The sequence below is a fragment of the Neolamprologus multifasciatus genome, chromosome 2 (genome assembly GCF_963576455.1).
Source record: "Neolamprologus multifasciatus chromosome 2, fNeoMul1.2, whole genome shotgun sequence".
NCBI classification, from domain to species: Eukaryota; Metazoa; Chordata; class Actinopteri; order Cichliformes; family Cichlidae; genus Neolamprologus; species Neolamprologus multifasciatus.
The window spans coordinates 25,389,287-25,404,048 of NC_140440.1; positions in this window are offsets into that span (position 1 = coordinate 25,389,287).

A 14,762-nucleotide genomic window follows, 5' to 3' on the forward strand; every position below is an offset into this window, starting at 1 on the left:
TTATTCTCCATTCCTGCTTAATAACACTTCTCTCCAACAGAGAAACCTCTTATCTCGCATGTGACAAATTTTGGTTTTGGCATTTTCATGGCTTGTTTTGATGTAAAAGAAAAAATGCTGGCAATGCATTTCTGCAAACTAGCTAAAGCCTGAGCTTTTCCCCTCCTGCTGAAAAACTTCTCAGCACTTCCCAGCAGACGTTTTCCAGGCGAGCCCGTTCTCACTCCCGAGACGTAACATGGCGACGTTTTGTCACGTCCCGCGGCGTTCCTGATGAACGCAAAAGGAGACCTTCGGCGTTCTTATGGTACGCGGCGGGTTATGGCTGAAATCCAGTGCAATGATGCTCCCGCGGTGTTCCAGCCCTGTATTGCAGCCCTAAACCTAACCTTATCCCTAGCCCTAACCATAACCTTTTTCCTGATCTTAACCAGGACTTTAATGATGTTAAATAGCGTGTTTCTAAGCGATCTGAAGAAAAAGAGCGAACATGTGTAGATTGAGTCCATACGGTTCTCATATTTCCTCATTTTTCCGGGGTCGTCATTTAGGAACGTGGTGGGTAGCCGAAAACGTAATATGTTGACGATTTGTCACCTAGCGTAAAATGTTACGCTGTGGGAGTGAGAACGTGTTGTCCAGGCAGATACATTGTTTGTGGACAATTTTGCAAGACCCTGTGTTATATTGAGGCCTAAATTCATGTGTCATACTGCTGTTATTTTCATGACTGATCACGCATAGGTGTGATTTCTTGGACACAGTCAATCATCAAAATAAAGACATAACAGATTCCAGAAAGCATGAAGTTTTTTTTATGCTGTTGTGCAACCACATGCTGCTAGAACAGCTGCAGTGCATGTTGGCATTGATTATGCAAGTCCCTGGAAATGTACTGGAAGAAAAGAGCTGCAGTTTGCTGAGAAATATTTCCTCTATTCGTGTTTCGATGCTGCTGGTGGAGAATGCTGCCTAAAACGTTGGTAAATAATATCTGTGGCTGTTTAGCTGGGCTGAGATCTGGTGCCCATGGACCTCCTTGTGCTCTGTGGATGAGGGGATTACCCATCGAGATACAGTCCTGTGATAAACTAAGTACACCCTTACTGCTTTAGGAATGAAGAGGGTAAGTAGCAGCCACGTGCTGCTAATCAAATGCACTTGATTAACTGATCATCAGCAGGCTTCTTTAAAAGCAGAGGTTTGGGCAGTTTTCAGGTCTGATGCATTCATATGTGTGTTAACACAGAGCCACAATCTTCCCAGTAGTGGATGTCCCAGATGATTCACCCCAAGGTCAGACTGTGTAGTGCTCAGGAGCTGCAAAAAACCCAAGAGCTCATCTGAGAGTCTACAGGCCTCAGTTAGCATGTGAAAGGTTAACGCTCATGACAATACAAATAGAAAACGACTGAAAAGAGAAGCTCTGCTTTGCAGGGCTGGCAGAAGGAATGTGGCAGCACTACTCAGGAGTGCAGTTGCATCTGAACAAACCACAAGATTTTAATGAATAATGTCTTTTGGACTGAGACCAAAGCAGAGATGTTTGGCCTTAATGCACAGCGCCACATTCAACGAAAACCTAAAAGAGCATATTAGAGGATACACTTCATGGACAGCTGATGACCTATGCTTGTTAGCAGCCACAGGACCAGGGCCTAAACCATTTCAATGGGTCAACAATCCAAAGCACAGCAGCAAATCTACAACAGAATTGCTGAAAAGGAAAAGAATCAAGAAGTTGCAATGACACTGTCAAGACAGGAATCTGATTGAAATGCTGAGGTGGGACCTAAAGAGAGTGGTGCATAAACAAATGCCTGCAAACCTCAATGAAATGAAGCAACACTGTACAGCGGAGTGGGCCAAAATTCCCCCCAAAAGGTGAGACTGATGAAATCATTAAGAAAATGAATACTTATATACTATTACTTACACAACTGTAAATGCTTCAAGAGGATAATGATGAATGAATGTCTATAGATTTGCTGTTACTCTTCTTCAAAAAGGAGCCAAATGGCTCATAAGCATGACCGTCAAATGTACCCGACAGCATAACAGAGTTCTCTAATACCCACAGCAAAGAAGGGCAATAACCTTTGACCTATAGGCCCCGGTTATATTAATTCTCCCACACCTACTTTAGTTAGTTATAGCAAAAACAAACAAACAAACAAACAAACAAACAAACAAACAAACAAACAAACAAACAAACAAACAAACAAACAAACAAACAAACAAACAAACAAACAAACAAACAAGAAACCCATAAGAAGATACCCAAAGATAAGTTTAGCAAAGCCACTCAAGCTAAAAGTTGCTAAAGGGAGATATATTTTGCAGGAATAATACAGTATGTGTGTGTGCTCAGGGCAGCTATTGCTCAGGAGAGAGTGGGAGCGAGTTATCTACTAATCTGAAGGATGATAGTTCGATCCCCAGCTCTTATGGTCTGCAAGTTAAAGCATCCTTGGGCAGGATACTGAGAGCTGCTCCTGATGCATCAGTGTGAGTGCTTAAATAGTTGAAAGTGCTACATAAGTACCAGACCATTTGCATCACGTATGCTATGATGTGCAGTAAAAATCTGTTTCCCTTTTTTATTATTGTTTCTTTTTATTCTTGTTGCACAGCTCATGCAGTTGTTGCAGGATGTAGGATGTAAGTATTCTAGCCCTTATATTTAATGAATATAAAAAAGTATTAAACTGGGAAAGAAATTAAAATAAACCCCAACAGTGATGTTTGCTAAAACCTTCAGTCCCAGACCGTCTTTGAAACTGGGTGAATTTCACAGCGTGGCGTGTATATTTGTGACCTATTTTTTAAAAAGATTTACATTTTTAAATTGAACAAATGGCTTTGGGCTGAGACAAAAGAGAAGTTGGAAAGTATTAGGAAATGGATTAGCACACTGTTGGTTTTTGTTTAAAAAAAAAAAATGCCGTCCTTATCCTTTAAGTAGACTGACACGCAAAAAGCTTTTGTTCTCCAAGTTCAAAGGTGAAGCAGCGTAAGAGACGAGATTTTCCTCTAGCTCCGTGAAGTGCAGACATCGAGCAGGTTTGTGTGCATGAGTGTTCCTCGGGCTATGAATAAGAAAAAAAGTAGCCTCTGTTTATTGTCCCTGCAGACTCCGTGAACGGGAAAACTCTCTTTCACCGAGTAAACGCTGTAACATGATTATTATGGCCTTCCCTGTGTGCGCGGGTGATGAAAGTAATTCACATCTGAAATGACTGGCTGAGTTTCTTTCACTCATCTCCCGTGGAACAAACCCCCTCAATCACACCCTTTGATGTGCTTCTGTGTGTGTCTAATTCCCATTCAGTAGGCAGATACATGTGTCACACTGTTTGCTTGGTATCAATTTTGGAGAAAGACTGGGAGCTTTCAAAATAGGTTACGCAACCCTTCTCCTTTCTCCCCTCTGCCTCATCATTATTCATGCACGTTCATCACAAACATATCTGGGATGCAGCCCTCAAATCAAACGGTTGTTTGGGGTATTACCTGCTGGGCTGACCTTAAGTGGATGATTGGCGAAAAGAGAATTGAAGATACCATAAAAAAAAGTGAAGTCTGTGTAAAAATAATTAAAAAACACGTCGGGATCCTCTGTCCTGTGACAGTCTTGGATAAGTGGTGCATGACAAGTGTGTCACCAGTGATTAAGGTGACACTGAATGCCATCTAGAGGCCGGATCACGGCTCCTGTTAAACCATGGAAATAATTTGTATGGTGCAGAAAACCGAGAAATATCACCAGTCCCTCGAAGCGGTTTATGTATTTGCTCAAGGCTCTTCTACACACACACACACACACACACACACACACACACACACACACACACACAACACACACACACACACACACACACACACACACACACACACACACCAGCAGAATAGCATTTTGTCAGACCCACTTTCTGTCATGGCTTGAGTGTTTTTCACTCTGATTTACCAAGAGTTCTGAATGGTAGCCGACCATCAGACTGAATCATACATTTCTATTCAGCCCGTGTGTGTTATTAATCTAAAAATAAATAATACATCACGGGAGAGTGGCTTTGTCAGGTTTTTTAGGGTAATGGGCTCGAATGACGAGTGACAAGAAGGAAGTGAAATATAAGGATCTTTAGTGAGCAGCTGAAAAACATACAGGATATATGTGAGGGTAGCAGGAGCCTCCAGCACAGACAAACACGGGCAAATAATAGCACAAAACATGATCCCAGTGTTCACTCTAAGGCTTAAATGACATCACCTGCGTGTAAAGGTTGAGTTTGAGCTGGTAGGGATTGGAAATGGTATAAACAGAAAGTGGACTGCGCTTTATGACTTATGAAGTGATGTTATTGTAAGGTTTCCAACTTATTGCAGCTTTTGGATCATTTGTTTCACTTTATCTTCCAGGGTCTCGCTCTACCGCGAGGATGAAAGTTAGAATAATCTGTTTGTGGAGGTACTGTACATATGAATGGGTAGGGCTGAAATCCAGGAGGATTTTTAGTCTTTGAATGCATATCACATTATATTTATATCTAGCCGTATCTTGTGTCTTGAATATGTATTTCTATTTTATGCCTTAAGTATTACTGCCTGCCTAGGGACTGGAGATGGAAATTAGCATGAGATTATTGTTTCAGTGTGTGGTCCCTGACAAGAAAAATAAAAAATAAAAATGAGCCTTAAAATAAACTATGTAATAAAAAAAATTCTTTCATGTAACTTTTTTATGTTTTCTAACTTTTAAGTTGTTTTCTTCTCCTGTCCTCGCTTGTTTACCATTTTTTTTTCCTCGTGCCTTTTTTCTAAGGCATCCCCTGCAACATATTTAACATCCCAGTGCTGTGAAATGTGGGTACTTCCCTTTGGCACAAGTCGACAGAAATGTCGACTTACTGACAGTGTGCATAAAGGGCTCAAAGGCCCAACTTCAATCCGTGTCCTACACCCTCCAAACTCCACGGTGAATGTAACTCCATGTGGAGTCACATTTGCAGCTGCTGAAGGGTCTCTTAATTAAAGGGCAGAGTGGAAAATAACTCAGCAAGCTTTGGGATAACTTCGCCTTTCTGCAGTGGAAAAATACATTTGTAATCAGCGTCTTTATTTGTACAGCTGTCAGTTTCATGTATTAAAGGTTATCACTTATTAGAAAATGGACCAAGTCAGATTTTTTTCCATATATATCTTTATTGGGTTATCAATTCAAAATACACGCTCACACAGGAGAGATATGTTTATCCCACACTTTTTCCCTTAGTGACACCACACATGTGATGCTCCCTGTCCTAATACACAAATCCCAAGTTAATCATACTTTATTTATGTAACCCTGATACTATACTTAGTGTTTTAAATGTAGGAACAACATTAAATCCAAATACTAATATATTACTTATATTTCGTACTTACTTATATTAAACAATATTATTACCTTCTCCTGTTGGTGAAATGTGTAATTTTTTCAGACACTACTACAAGTCTGTTTACATCGTTTGAGAATACGAAGACAGAGGTCCAACATGAACTTGGTCTAGGACAGGAGAAGAACGTATGTGCATGACTAGCCGGTGACAGCAGCAATATGTTGAATGCATCACTTGTGTTAACTGTTTTCTAAGTGTAATCTTTGAAAATTTACCTGTAGAACTTTAAACAAATAAAGTTTAACAAATAAATAAATTAAATTATGGAGAACTTTTCAAGAACATTAGAAATCATGTACAAAATTTCCATAAATGCTATTTCCTTTAGTTTCAGTTTCCTCCATGCTGTACACAAATGTGCTGCACATTTTGCTGGGATTTATAAGCCCGCACTATGCAGGCTCTGTGTGGGAGAACTTCATAAAGCACTTCAACTCAAGGCTAGGGTTTTAAAACAGCATTTTTTTGTGGTGGACTCTCCACATGAGTATTGGTTTAGGTGCCAGACTGGAACTATAATAATAATAATGGATTGGATTTATATAGCGCTTTTCAAGGCACCCAAAGCGCTTTACAATGCCACTATTCATTCACTCTCACATTCATACACTGGTGGAGGCAAGCTACAGTTGTAGCCACAGCTGCCCTGCCATATCGCGCCATCGGCCCCTCTGGCCAACACCAGTAGGCGGGAGGGTAAAGTGTCTTGCCCAAGGACACAACGACCAGGACAGAGAGCCCGGGGATCAATACGACAGAGAACCCACACAGACACTTGTCAGTCCTCACAGTGGGATGGCCCTAGTGGGAATTAGCTCCAAGTCTGTGCCACAGAGTGGTACACACCTGGGTAATGGGTGGAAAATCACAGGTAGATTCATTTGGATACTAATAATGAGGCAGGAAGACGTAGGAAGGAAGTAAAAACACAGGAGGAGAATATCTACAAAATAAAAGATTAAGTAATAAAAAAAGAATAAACTTACAGAGAAAAACAAGAAGAAACCGATGGGTGGAAGGCACAGGAAAAAGTAAAACACTCAAAAACACAAGGAGCAATCACTATGGAAACTATCACAGGTGTGTTTCATCCTGTATGTAAGTCTCGGCTCTATTTCCTCGAGCAGCTCTGATCCTGCTCGAGGTCTCCTTTATCTAAAGTTAATCACAGAGCAGACCTGCTCCCGACTCGAGGCTGTTGCAGAAACTGCAGATTTATCACACACACACACACGCACACACACACACACACACACACACACACACACACACACACACACACACACACACACACACACACACACACACACTCCTGCCCCTAACACAATCACCTTTCCTCCACTTTCACTTCGGCTTCGCTTTCTCAAACTGGACCTCCTATAACTTAATAAAAGACAAGAAGTTAATAAAAGAATGACTGTCCAGATGTTGATATTTCTCCTGGGAAAAATGAGATTCGAAGCAAATGACAGACATCCTCGTGGCGGAGATGTAATCAGCCTTACTTCTGAGGCTAAGCCAGGGTTCAGTTGTGTAAGATCCTTGTTAGGGTAAAGTCACGCGGGTGAGCTCTTTGATTGGACCGTGATAGACCGCAGGCTGTCTCTGTGTGGGTGACTAATTCACAGCACCCTAATTTGGAAATCAGACTTTCTTTGGTGTAGAAGCAGGCCGTGATTTAATACCACAATCAAAATCAAACCCAATTACCCAGGCGTTCAGGGAGCTGCAGGATTATTTTTAAGTTTGTTGCCATGGAAATCAAGTCCATGTCATAATGTAGTAAAGGATTAGATGGTGATGTCAGACATCTGTGTCAAATCCCTCTCCAGCTCATTTCAGCCGTTTGTCATGTTCTTGGATGACAGATGACAGGCTAACACTTGCAGAGGAAGTCAGCACGCTGCAGCTTTATAATGAGTTTCAAACTCCTGTTTATACCCCCTCTTGCTTTACCCCTATCTTGGCGTCATAGCCTCCTATCCCTTCACCCTGAGGTAATGTGGCCTTTGTGGTAAATACCATTTATTTTGTGGATTTTCTTATGATGGCAGAATAATGGCTTGAAGTAGGAGGCTAAATGAAAGTCTGAGGCCGGGGATGGGAGTAATCTCGCCTTTCTTTCTGAGCGCTGACACAGGCCAATAGAGATTAATGAGAGTGCCATGGTCTTAACACTTTCACGGCTATAAGACAAACAACATCTGCTTTGTGTTGGTTAGATTTTTACACTCACCACACTCACATTCACCAGCTCCACATAGTTGCACTATTTTAGCATTAAAACAAAGTTTTGATTAAAAAACTCCACCTTATCTAAGATACAAATCAGCTATTCAACTCTTTATTAAACATTATCTGGTCATTGGCTAGCACTGAATGCTAAATCTTCAAGAATAAAATGTGGGGAACTGACAAGTCATTTATTTGCTGTTGGCCTTAAATGTAATGCATTTAAACGCCTGTCTCCTGTTCTTAAATGCAGTGAAAAAAATAAAGGACATGATCTCATTATTCAAAGTGCATTAAGCTGTTTAAGCCACATTGTATTAAAACTGGGTTTTTCTGAAGAGATTTAAGCATCTTATTGCAGTCAAATATTTTATTGACGTACTTTTTAATTATGTCATCATTTGTGACCTTTTTAAACCAGCCTCTGCTTACAGGTGACAGCACGAGCCGCATCATTTGCGAGCAGCTTCATTCAGCTAATTAGATTTTTATGCACTGCTCATAAAATTAAGGGAACACTCAGTCATCACAGTATAATACAAAGTCAGCTGAGGCTGTGCTGGGAGGCACACAGCAGATTTTCTTGCAACAGCATGTGTGGAAGAGCCGTCCTGGAGGAGCTGGACCACGTGTGAATGTGCTGCAGGTACCGTGTCAGGCTACCAGCAGGGTCTCTGAGCAAAAAAGCAAAACTGGAGAAGAATCAGTCAGGAGGCATAAGGTGGGGTAATGGTCTGTGGCTACTACCTGCTAAACCATTTTGGGAGGTTGTCTTGTTGCCTCTCTGGTGCACCTGTTGACACTTTCACTTGTAGGAAAAATGAAGGGGTTCATGGGAGGCATGAAGCGGTCTTTGTGGTATACTGTGGTGAGCCAGTGTTCCCTCTATTTCTTTCACCAGTGTTCTCTTAGTTAAGCTGCTATAGGTCTTGGCTGTTGGGGACTTTCAATGATGCACTGAGGATTTCTTCTTCAGTCACCTCTTTTCACTCTTTGTGTATTTATACACCTCTCTGCATGTAATCGCTAGCCTTCATTCATCTCTAGGTCTCTTCCAAAATGTGTCTTTTCTCCTTTCTCCCTCCCATCACCCCTAACTGATCGCAGCAGGTTGCTGCCCCTCCCTGAGCCTGGTTATGCTGGAAGTTTCTTCCTGTTAAAAGGGAGTTCTTCTTCTCACTGTCACCAAGTGACATTGTTGGGGTTTTCTGTGTTATTGTATGGTCTTTACTTTACAATATAAAGCACCTTGCTATATAAATAAACCTGAATTTCAATGAATTGAATTGAAACAACTAAATGGGCAGATTTTGAAAGAAAAACATTTGCTAACATACTGATGTAATGCTAAGAAATCACGAGTTCATTTAATTAATTATTACTTTGTAAATAAAGCAGTTTGAAATAATGATATGTTTACTAGGTAATGGTGCAGGATGAGAAGTTAGACTTTTACTAAAGTTAGTAAACCATTATTTTATTTTTATGTGGACCTTTCAGCGAAATCTACAATTGTTACCCCCCACATCTGTGAATCATCTCTGAATTTCCCCCTCCTGTGCCTCCTGACTTCAGTGGTTCCAACTTTTTCAGCGTTTCAAGCAATTATGGAGTCCTGGCGCAAGCTTTTTGGCACAGACACTCCATGGGCTGCATTAAAATGCATGAAAACAATTCTAGAGTTGGCACCAGGCACTGGTGAAAAAGATATATAGTAGAAGTCAGCGAAGTTTTTAGGATGTATTCACTGCAAAAGTTAGAAGTTAGAAGTTAATTGTTTCCACATTAAACGCCGAGAGCTTGGCTAAAACAGTAGCTTGCTTTATTGTTGCTTCATTGAAATAAAAAAAGAGAAGGCTTTCTATCCCACTGGTGTTTTTTGTTGAGATGGGCACTGCACAGAATTGCATTGCAATTATTGCACTGTTATCTGACCTCAGAAGCTGAGTGCTTTAGTGTAGGCCTTCAGTGAAAATATGTGCTCAATGTACTAATGTTTTCATGTTTTTAAGCAATCTGTGTGGATATGTTTAGTCCACTGCTGATAATCGCAGAGCAATGGTACCGGGTCAACTGATGTGGATGCAACATGCCCACCATCTGTGTGCAATGTTTAATCTCTGGAAGGATTAATCTGGTACTCCATGGGTGATATGAGCTCTTCCTTACATGCACGACGCACTCAGCTTTGGGGAAATAGTGCCTAATACCCATAAAAACACATCCCACAGACCTGCATTGGTTGAGTTAAATATCTCTCCAGAGAAAAGAATTTGATTTAATGAGTGTAGCTGGGAAATGAATGCATTTGGCATTAATACGTGGCTTCCGTTTTGTGGTGCTGCACCTCCCCATCCTTCAAAAACAGATTACCACTGAAAATAGATTGGATTATATTCAAAGAACGCGGCATAGTGAGGATGAATCTTCCTCGCCGTCCATTCTGGATGCCACATGATAGTTACCTCCCAGCTGTGATTTGATCTGACTCAGTTTTTTTAATTGCATATATTTGTGAAGATACGCGCCAACAATATTTATTTTTTCTCCCATCAGTTAGACGTCACATGAAGGCTTTGTTTGACTTGAACTTGAGCCTGCTCCATTGCCTTAGAGTCAAATTGAATTCTCCAACTTAATACACAGATTATTTTCGCTATACACTACCAGCTTTGTAATGTATTCAGAGAAGGGCTTCTCCCTGGGCCCTTGTTAAAAGGCATGAAAGAAATTAACAGCCAACAAAGTCTTTATCGCGCTCGTACACTGAAAAGGGTTGCACAGATGGAAAAGTGCTCGGAAGCTATTTGAGGATGTTTTAAAGAGCGACAACACCTCAAGGTATGGTTAGGGCATGAAATTCTAATTGCACATCACTGGGAAAATGTTGGGAGGAATTAAGACAAAGTTCGCCTACTGATTACTTAATAGGCCGACACATTAGCTGAGTGCAGCATATTTTAAGGTACAAAATCAGGTTTAAGGGGACCGTGAAATCTTCCCTTGTGTTTCATAACATCTTGACAAAAGACAGCTCTCTCTCTCCCCCCCCCCCCCCTCTCTCTATATATATATGTAACGATATAGATATATATAAGCAGAGTAAGTCCTTGTCTATTCTCTCATAGCTTCATAACTGTTTACCTGTCTTGCTGTATTCATTCTCTGATATCAAACCTCACAGACAATCAGTGATTATTTTCCAGATTTATGATACGGTGTCCTACAGTATTTTATCCCCTGCAATATTCTCTGCTCGCCTCCTTTGATTTATAATACCCTGTGCTCTGCGGCACACATCATAGCATGCTGCTTTATGCTGTGGCACAGCAGCGCTGATCAGTAGCCCTTGGAGGTGATTTATGAGCAATGAGATTTCCGGTCAGAACAGCTTAATTGAGCCTGTATATGCTAGCAGAGCAGTCCTTGAGGAAGGGATAAGGTAATGAGGTGGAAAATGACGAGTGGGAGACACTTTGGCTGTAAATCAGCCTCCTTACATCTGCCAAGAGGAAATGTTTAAAAAAAAACAAAAAACAAAGCATATACACTTGTGCTGATGCTGTGGAGCTTCAAGTTCACTTGACTGACCTTAGAACAATGCAGTGGGGTGGCTTCTTGAGTGCACCCTCATTTTTCACCCACTTATGTCTCGGATGGATCCCTGGTGAGCCTCTGTATGTAGTTAGCGGGCTCGCTCTTTGCACTTTTACTCTTACTCGGGACCTCTGGATAAAACGCATTATTAGGAGCATGGATTTAAAAACTTTATTTTGTGCAGTGGGAGAGGCAGGAGGGGTCCCACAGGGGGTTGGAGGAATATCCAAGAATGTAGCTGAGCACATAATCCAGACACAAGCTGCAATGCTGACAATGGTCGTCTGAGTTGGGCGGGAGGGTGGGGGTAAATTTGTCGAACCTCACTACTGGCGCCAGAGGGGAGAGCTGAGGGAGGAGATAGGGTGCCGAAGAAGTGCAAAAGAAGATGCGCATTGGACTCAGTGACTGCTGTAGTCAGCGGTATTGACTGACACCTGTCTTTGCAGTATTCATTGTGTGTCTATGTGTGTGTGTATCTATGTTTGTGTGTGTGTGTGTCTATGTGTGTGTGTGCATTAGTGTGTTTGTACCTGCAGTAATGAGAAGAGATTGCAAGGGGATATAGATCAAGCAGGCTCTTAAGGTTTTGTGCTGGTCTAGCAGTAGAAATCTTGGACATGTTAAAACCTGGACACATAAAACTAAAAGTCAAAAATGACTCGGTAACACGAGTCTTTACTGTGTGTCTTTGCATTTTCAAAATAAAGTGCTTCAAAGTCAAAGAGTGTTGGAGTGTGTATTGTTGTAGCTTGCATGGGGCGATCGTGGCTCAAGAGTTGGCAGTTCATCTTGTAATCGGAAGGTTGCCGGTTCGAGCCCTGGCTCGGACAGTCTCGGTCCTTGGGCAAGACACTTCACCCGTTGCCTACTGGTGGTGGTCAGAGGGCCCGGTAGCGCCAGTGTCCGGCAGCCTCGCCTCTGTCAGTGCGCCCCAGGGCAGCTGTGGCTACAATGTAGCTTGCCATCACCAGTGGTGAATGACTGAATGTAGTGTAAAGTGCTTTGGGGTCCTTAGGGACTAAATAACGCGCTATACAAATACAGACTATACAAATACAGACCATTTACCATTTAACAATCATTAGCTGTTGGCAATGGTGAAATTGAAGTGAGTTAAAGGAAATGGGAGGCATAAAGATTTAAGGTTTATGTTTGAACCACCGCATTCTCACAGGGAAGTCCTGCCACTTAGGGTGTCACTCCCTTTTTTCTGCTGGGGCTATGGTGATGATATTTATTGTCATCCTGTTACTTTTCCCCCAGAATTTATTGGTAAACTGCTCCGTTGGTATTTCTACACATTGGACTTGGCAGAATCAGGCCAGTTTAAGACCCCAAAAATGCACTCGCTCTAAATTGGCTCCCATTTCTCCATAGCTACTTCCCCGCAGGCTCTCTATGCATGTGCGAGACAGTATGTAAGTTCGGTATAATCACAGCTCGCAGCACAATGTGGCATGCAAGGGAAAATCGGCCCCATTTACAGTCATAAAAGACAGTGAAAACTTACATATATCAAGTAATATGACACTAAAGGGAAATCAGGGCTCCAGGGTGGTCTTTCCATTAAAAAAAAAACAAACAAAAAAAGCCCAGTATGAGCTGCAAGATGTTTTTTTTCAGTGCACAATCATATTATCAAAGGACACTGTGGCGCAATCCTGGGAATACCCTCTTCTGCCATAGCAATGAGGAAAGATGCAAATAAACAAAGATACGTACCTCAGGAGATAAATCCTAACTTGGAAACATTTCCATTCACTTCCCCATAAAACCCGGAGATGTCAGTCATCTAAAATTAGACGAATGAGCTGAAAATGGATATTTATGGAAACACAGCGAGACCTCTCCCTTAAGAACTGTTTTTTGTCAGAAGAATGAAAAATTGCATAATTCCTCTTTTTATGCCAAGCTTGTCAAAAAAAGAGAGCATAGGCTTGTTTATTGTATAGCTGCCTACATCTTTCTTGTTGCAACAATGACACCAGTTATCAGGTTGGATTTATAACATAAGGAAGAACAACATAGTCTCTCCTAAATCTCACACAATGCAGAGCCTAATCCTCACAGTCCTTGTGTGAAAAAAAAATGTAATCCCGTTTGCCTGGTTTTACATCATACGTCCATTATTTATTTTGTGAATAACATCCTTTCTCTGGTCACCTAATATCTGATAATCAGGGTAATTCTCCCACTCCTGAATCCTCACAGGCTGTGCTGTAATTTTCTAATACGAGGGCTGTAATCACGCTGTCAGACCTGCCTCATGCTGAAGAAAGCCGCTGCGTGTAATGCAAGGCCTGCAGGCAGCCCTGGCAGATAATTGAGGGCAGTTAGCGGTGGCAGGGATGCTTTTTGAGTGAAGATTTAATGTTAGCTTGCATCCTTGAGGAGGATGTTGGTTATCGACTGTCTATAAAGACTAGAAAGGCCCGGGCCAGGATCTGAGGGTATTGATCTGTAAGGAAAGCAGAGCGATGCCGGCCGTGTTCAGGTGGTTCTGTGGGATATGTCAGCAAGGTCACCTGTGCAGGGCCAGGCTGGGCCGTGCTACACTGTGATGTTGTGCACATTTGATATGCAAAAACAGAATGATTGATTTTCTTTTTTCTTTTTTTTTTCTTCCATTGAGGTATTAGGATTCAGATTGTGCGAGGCGAAATGTCATCCAAAGCGGATGTGGTTTTCAAAGTCGGGGAAAGGGACATTGAATTTCAAAGAGATTTCATGCTGCGGTGCTGTTGAATGACGGCTGAGAGGAAGAGATATCAGTGCAGGTGCAGAGTGCAGGAGAGGCGGAAGGACCATGATATCCATGACAAATTCATTATGTCGCTGTCACTGAGTTATTACGGATCTAATGCATATTTTTTTAGTGAGTTTCAGAAAGCCCATTTACATCCTCACCCATATCACTTCTTAGTTACAGGGCAGTTAAAAGGACTTTAATAGAGGCTTACAGGCCTGAATTTTTCTCTAACATATGGGTGTAAGCTGATGATTTTTTGCCCCAGGATTATAGGTTCCAGTTTGCATTTATGCCTTAGCTGACACTGATGGAAGCTCTTGAGAGGTATTCCCCTTCCTCACTTATAATCTGGTTATTATCAAATGCATTTCTGCAGACAGAGCAAAAATCACCAAGCCCTATAACAAAGCTTTTTTCCTTGGAACTTGTGTTGGAGGACACTGGCTGCCTCAAGAGAGAAGCAGGTCTTCATCTATCATCGCAGGGGCTGTTTTTGGGTTGCAGTGATACGCTCCCTAAGCCTCGCTCCTTACGGATGCAGTAAGGAACACTGCAGAAATCTGTTTGCTAAAAATAGTGCTCTCTATGCTATGGTTTTCTTCGCCTTTCTTTAAGATCCTCTCGAGAGGATGAGGCAGACATTAAAATGTCAACAAGCAGGGATCTATTTCACTTCTTAAATGAAGCCAGTTTGTGTGGGATGAGCAGGTGATGCAGTGCATCTCAAGGGAGCATGGTTTTGT